Source organism: Cheilinus undulatus, linkage group 24 (genome assembly GCF_018320785.1).
Source record: "Cheilinus undulatus linkage group 24, ASM1832078v1, whole genome shotgun sequence".
NCBI lineage: Eukaryota > Metazoa > Chordata > Actinopteri > Labriformes > Labridae > Cheilinus > Cheilinus undulatus.
In genome coordinates, this window is record NC_054888.1 from 22,424,668 (window position 1) to 22,432,439 (window position 7,772).

The following is a 7,772-nucleotide window of genomic DNA, read 5'->3' on the forward strand; positions in this document are numbered from 1 at the left end:
TGAAGTAACAGAACTTGAGATTTTGTTCATTTTATTTCAAAGCACATTATAGATATTAAGAGAAATTCAACATACAATGCCACCTACATTACTTTAGTTAAAGCTGAAGTAATTTGTCTCAGTTGATTCTTTAAATCAGTGGTTCTCAACTGGTCGGGCCTCAGGACCCACCAGTCTGTCTTACAAAAGATCGCAACCCAACTTTCCAAAAAAATTTCAACAACACATGTTAAGTGAATTGAGTATGTTGCAGTTTGGAGCATGATTTGGTCAAAACACCTGATATAAAAAAAGAAAAGGACAGAAATGACAAATTTTATACCCTCTTTCCCCATCGTTTTTGTATGTCAATCTTTTCCAGTTTTCCAGAGAAGTTGTGCAATTACTTCATTATCATGGGAAAAGTAGCTATTTATTGCAGAAAAAGCAGGTAAATTAGTTGAAATATTGACCAAACATTTAAATTGACCAAATTTCACAGTAAACATGGTAGGAAAAAAAAAAGGTATCGATGCGCGTCCAATAAGGACTTCAGGACTTTTGCCACCATTTTTTGTTTTCAGACACCTTCTCGCGATCCACTGAAAAATGCTCCAGGGCCCACTTTTGGTCCCGACCCACCAGTTGAGAATCACTGCTTTAAATGAGTTAAACTAGACTCATGTATTTGACCAGTGTGTCTGAACTGTCTATTTAGTCCACTGATGATCATCCCTGTACATAATGGTAGTGACTATTAGATCCACACTGGGCCCACTGGCATGGATGCAGTACACTGAGCTGTGAGCTGGACTGTTGTGGACCTGGAGAGGACTGTGATTGTCTCTGGGAGATCAGGAAGTCCTCCACTCCTCTGTCGGGATGCTCTGGGTTTTACCTCTCTGCACACAGATGAAGAAAGTTTCCTGTCTCCCGTCTCTTTTCTGGACTGTTAGGAGACGGCTGGAGCCCCTTAAGGTCCTGAAGTCTGTAGGAGTGGACATTTGTGAAGGAGATGGACTTCTTCCTCTTTTTCTTATCTGTCAGCCATTCTTTTGGAGACCCGCCTCATCAGCATGCATCCAAACTAAAAAATAAAATATATTTTTTCATTGTGTTAATGGTAAAAACTTACAAAACAGAAATCAGGGGTGGAAAGTAACTAATTACATTTACTCAAGTTATTGTTATTGAGTAGCTTTTTGTGTACTTTTACTTTCTGAGTACTTTTCAAAATCACTACTTTTACTTTCACTTAAGTACATTTTGATGGAAGTATTGTACTTCCCTACATTTTAAAAAGCTTTAAGTACAGAATAAAAACAATAACAATAATAACACCAACAGCCAAAATGAGGAGATTTTAGCTTCCAGCCAACAAGAAAATGGCCAGAAGCAGAAGTTTGACTTTCACAGCACATGACAGTCAGCAGAGAGAATAATTCCACGTTTCATCATAAAACAGCTGCTGCATTTGACTTTAGGTTAAGTGTCACCTTATAAAAACAACCTGGTTATAGATTCATATTCTCTTGTAGCTGTTTTAAATTAAGAAAAGATAATATTATACTATAACTACCTTAAGATATCCAAAATAGCTACTTTAAGTACATTTTAAATGACTTACTTTTAACTTTTACTTGAGTAGATTATTATTCATTTATTTTACATGCTTTTAACCTCAACCATAAACCCTATTACAGCAACAGTCAGCTTTTTTTATGTAACATGCGTTCACTTTTACAGCTTTTTAAAGTGTTAAGGTGAACCCCAGCTCAAAGCTAACTCCGCCCGCTTCAGTAATTCAAAAGTTGTCAGTTTGGTTCTGAGAGGAGGGAGGGGAACAGGATGGAGTTTTCCAGAATAGGCGGGAGTGACAGTGACCTCCCCTTGTCAGATAGAGAGTCCCACGGCTCTGCTGCCTCATAGCGATCTTTTGAGGTGGAGGAGTTGTTCCCCTCCAGAGTCCCCTGAAGCAGGCTGTTGTACGGTGGTGGACTGTGGTGGTCCTGAGCACTACCTGTTCGGTCCGTTGGCTCCAGCAGCAGCGTTACTAAAACCTGAGCTCTCAGCTGGAGCGGTGCAGGAGAGGATGGGAGTGGTCTGAATGATAAAGTCTTCCCTTTTATATAACGTTTGTGACATAGAAAATAAGCCCCGCCTTTTCAGGAAAAGATTTTTTAAAAGCCATAAAATGCAGATTTTTATCAGTTTGGTGCAAATGTCAGAAATAACAGCAGCACTGATGCATTTCATCACAGTCCAGTCAGATACTTCAGTGAACAGATGAAAATGTTAAAGTGTTCACTACTTCTTTAATGATCAGTACTGACATGAAATCCCTCCTATAGTCAGATACATGGACTAGCCTACAGACTTGATGCAAGCTTCTTCATTAAACGCAAAAATAACAGATCTATAAAGTCGTGTCGTTACTCTAAAATTATGTTCATCATAATCTGGATAAATGCATTAAACGTGTTTTACCTGTGATCCTGCTGTCTGCAGATGCTGTCTGTGTCCATGGGGGCATGACGACGAGCCTGCTACCGTTTATCCTTTTTTATGTCCTTTTTCCCGGTCCGTACAAAAACAGTTAGATCCTGCACAGCTCAGCTTCCCGCTAAGAAGAAACGAAACTGCGTGTTGAGTCATTTGGTAACAGAAATGTGAGAAAACCACGAGTTTAACGGGACTCTAGTTTGCTCTCAGTATGCTGGTAACACTTCTCTGGTGCAGAGTCGCTGTTTGACTGTTGTGTGGTGCGTTCAAGAACATCGGGTTATATTAGTTTTGATGAACAGACTTACAAAAACAGCCTAAAACAGCGTTATAGGAATCCCCCGATGTAAAACACCGACTTAAACGATTAAATCTAAGGTGGGGCTCTGTTCCTTCCTGAGTTTTACTCTCAGCATCTCATTCCCCTTCACAGTTTGCTGTAATCACAGTAGTTTGCTTCTAAACTGCCTGTGAACATTCACTTCCTCGCCTTTAGGGGCCCCCTGGTTGCGACGGAGCCCTAAGCAGCCGCTTATGTCGCTTATGCCCCGGGCGGTCTCTTTAAAAAACGAAGAATGTGTTATTAATTACACATTTGCCACTTCATACCAATTTTGCAAAATTTCTACCTGTTTTCAACACTTTTCCTTCCAATTTTGCCAATTTAAGCACATTGTTGCCACTTGAAGCTCATTTATGTCTACTTTAAAGTCTTTCCACCACTTTTCCTGCCTAGTTTTGTCACTTTTGCTCTCTACATAAATAAGCAGAGGAGCATCTGCACTCCTCTGCTTTTCACTTAGTTAATTTTACTGGAAAAAAAACAGCAGAAATACTGAAAATCACTGCAAAAATAATAATAATAAATGGAAAAGTCATCATGAGACATGATTAAAATGTAAATGATTTGAGCTTTTATAGCCAAGCAACAGAATTTCCTTGTATTAATGATCTATTATTATTATTATTATTATTATTATTATTATTTGTATTATCTCTCCAAACAAGCACATACTAACTGATGGTGACATGATCTTAGTTGTAGTGCATCTTTCTCATCTGGAGGAGGTCTGTCTGTCTGTCTGCTATTAAATATCTAGTAGAATGATTAGATGCAGTAGCTGTGTCAGACAGGACTCTACAGGTTAAAACTTTGTGTTTTCATGTTCTGGTCAGATTAGAGGTTCTGGTCTATTTTGCATCCATGTCTTCTTCCACTCTAAAGAAAGAAAACTTCCAAAAATGCACATAGATGGTGTTTATTTTGACTTTCCTTTGTCTGTTTGCATCTATGGATTTCCACTGAATCCTCCAAACAAGCTCCTCCACATATTTAAACTGTCTGTAATTTACTGGGGAGAGTTTGATGATGATCTGTTTTAGTTCCCTTATTCACCTCCAATGCCTTGGCAAATGTGTGCAAACGAGCGCATTTTAATTTAAACGCGCATAATTAGCATATCAATGCGGCGACTTTGATGATGGATTTTTAGATACACGTATCTCTATTCACCTGTAGTCTCTCCCAGGTGGACGTCCTTCCCTCTGCAGCATCACGTGATGCGACGTTAGTTATTATTTATTATTCAGTGTGAAGGCTAATGATCAAACCTGGCGCTCTGTAACGTCAGACTGATAAAACCCTGCGATGATTTAAAACGTGTTTCTTCCTGACAGACAGACTGCTGCTGTCTGACTTAAAGTCTCTTTATAATCTAATGAACAGAAATAACTGACAACTAACCCACCCAGCAAATGTTAGTCGGAAAGACGTTACAAACGTCTCCACTATACGTCTAAACAACGTCTATATCCAATGAAAAGTGAAGGTGGGCCAAATGGGCTAAATTTGGATCAAATCAGACAGACAAGACATTGTTGTGTTTAACAGACATAGTAGGAATTTTAGGTGAAAAAGGACAGAAGAGGAACAAGTTAAAGAACAATGGCTTCCTTTATTTACACTGGTGTCCTTCTGCTTCTCTGCCTCTTTCAGGCTCCATTACTGAACACACAGCACTCTAGTGGTTGGAGTATCGATACTAAAGTATCGACATATCGATATTTACAAAGTACTCTTTTGGTATCGATACCAAATGAGTACTATAAAACACGTCTCACAACCGCTCCTCCGCCGAGCGCCTCCCTGCCTCTCTCTCTTCCAGACTGTTTTGGCTTTACTGCCAGTCTGTGTCACGTGAATTTGGAGACCAATCAAACATGTCTTGCCTGCTCGGTGTCACATGGCTTTAAGGATCAATCAGACATGACCACATGACATGTCGATCCTGCCGTACAAGGTGACTTCGAGGCTTTGAGGACCAATCATTAATGAGTAACAGATTCAAGCAACTCCACTTGCTCACATATGAAGTCATTTTATAGTTTGTGATGTGAACCTGGCTGTCTTTCTCTCTCATTGTGGTCCCTTAGTAAATTTTAAAATTGTGAGAAAACATAAAAAAATACTGACTTGTGTTTCTTATATTTTTGTATCAAAGTAGTTGGTATAGATGGCTAATATAGCCTTTCAATCTGAATTTAAAAAAAGAAAATAAATTGGTTATGTTTTGGCTATTTTAATTCTATATACAAGGTTGTGCTATGATATGATATGATGTTTATTTTATTTTTATTAATATTAATAGTATTTACTTTTTAATTTATTTTTATTTTATTTTATTTTATTTTTTACCTCCTAAAACATTTTATTTTATTGAATTTCCCCCCCAAATTAATTTCTGAATGACCTGCATACACCTTTTAACTGCCTGAAAAGTGTAACTTTTGAAAGTTTGCAAGTCCAATATTTATTCTTTCTTCCAAAGTATCAGTATCGGTATCATTATCGATAAAATTACATAAAAAAGTATCAGTATTGTATCGAATTAAAAAACACTGGTACTGCCCATCTCTACAGCACTCCACAGTGCCTTACTGCCACCTGCTGGTAGTTATAAGTAACAACACTGAACCTCAGAACAAGATTGGCATTTAACAATGCATCCTTCTGTTTTCTTACTACCACGCTTTTTTCTTTAAACACAACACACATAGCTCAATTTTCTGCGACTATCTTTTGACCATATTAAAGCTATGACCAACCGAACTTAGCCTGAAAAATCCCTCTAAATGATGTCAGGTGTTTGGTGGGAAAGGGAAGATTAATATCTGAATCTTCTGATTTTATGAGCTTTTAACATGTTAAAATGTTTGAAGGTGAATAGGAAATCAAATATTGAATTCCATACTGATTCACTCTTTATTATTGATTTTATTAAATTTATTTTCAATATTTCACTATAAATGCTCATTTCAAAGACTTTAAAAATAATCCCAGCCCATCAGTTACTGAGCCTTTTAAAATAGCTGGTGTTTATATTCTGTTTAGAGCCTGTTAATCATCTGTTATAAACTCAGTTTCTTTTCTTTCTTTCTTTTTTTTTTTTTTTTTTTTTTTTTAGATTTATTTTTGGGCATTTTTGTGCCTTTATTAAATTTTGATTGATTGATTTTGATTTTATTTATTTATCTCGAACATACAAACAATAACAAAAAAAAAAAAAATTAAATTAAATAAATTAAAAGAAAATAAAGAAAATATATTGCTCAGTGTAGTTGTGTCAACTTGCCAGTTCATCATCATACACATAAATTAAAAAAAAGAAAAAAAGAAAAATATATATATACATATATGTGCACAACCCTACATTGTTCCAGAGGGGGCAGAATGAAGCACAATGCTTATCTAGTCCTGCCCCTACCTTACATAGGGGAGGACAGTGGATAGAGTCGGAGACAGGGTCAAGAATGGGGGAGAGACATGCGGCAGAGGGCCCTAGGCCGGATTCGAACCCGGGCCGCCCGTGTAACCACTAGGCCACCTGCTCCCCATAAACTCAGTTTTTCCTCTATTATTTATCTTTGATGATGCTGTGAAGTTACACTGACATCCACTGTGTAGCAGCGTCCAATCAGAGATGGACGCTATTGGATAGTGATATCAATAGGGGGGCGTGTCTTCGATTTAAAAGAGTTCATGGAAGCCTGCTCTAATGTGTCTCTGCTCATCGGTCCTCAAATCTCAGTCCTCGGTGCTATGGTGTTGGTCTTGAAACCACTTAAGGGTCTTTGGAAAGATTTAAATCAATCACTGAATCACTGAACATTGAAAGTAAAATTAAAGAATACAAGGTAAAGTTGAACTCGTGGCTCCAAAGATACTTATCAATTTTGGGTAGAATTTATTTAACAAAGACGGAAAGCTTATCAAGGATTATTTACCCATCCTACTCAATAACCATCCCAAACAAACTGATAAAAAATCAACAGCATTAATCTAGATTTCATTTGGAAAAATAAACCACACTTCATGAAGAAAGGCAATATGGTAAAAGAAAGAAAAGATGGCGGCCTGAAAGTGATTGCCTTTGACTGTCTTATTGGTCCTCTAAAAATAAATTGGCTTAAAACTTGGATGGAGCAAGGCCAGTCTTTTTGGTACTGTATCCCAAATCATTTGTTCAGTAAACTAGGTGGACTAAAACTTCTACTTCTTTCAGACTCAGATAAACTACCTATTAAATTGTCAGAGTTCCATAAACAAATACTACTGTATTAGAAATACACGACTTCTCACCACATTCTACCATAATCTGGAATGATAGATGTATGTTACACAGAAGCAAGTCATTGTTTTTTCAAACCTGGTTTGAGAAGAACTTGTGGTCTGTTACTGATTTAATGGACGATAATGGAAATGTATCAATTATGAAAATTTTTGCGTGAAACAAAACTTCAACCCCTCAAAATGTTTCCATGAACGCTTCATGAAGTGAACATATCTGACACTTTCACAGTTTATACCACAGACAAACTGAGAGCTTTAGCATGTGAATTTGTCGCATTAACAATAAAATAAGGGTTTAACCAGGGTTCAACTCAAACTAGATTAAGTGAGACAGCCGGGGTATGTTGATATGATTTGAAAATACACCCTGATGTTTTACAAACAGATTTAACAACCACAGAACGATCTTTATACAGATTAGCCAAATTAACAAAAAGTAAATTAATCACTAAAATACAGCGCAAGAGCAAATATTACAATGTTTATGCACAATAACCACAGACAACTTCTCTTAAAAGCTATAATAAAATTTATTAAACCAAGCACAGGGTCTCTGCAGGTTTCACCAAGTCAAATTTAAGACTTTGTAAAGACCATAATAAATACAGTTCAAGACCCATTTCACATCCATACCGGCAAAAAAGGAAAAAAGACATGAAGG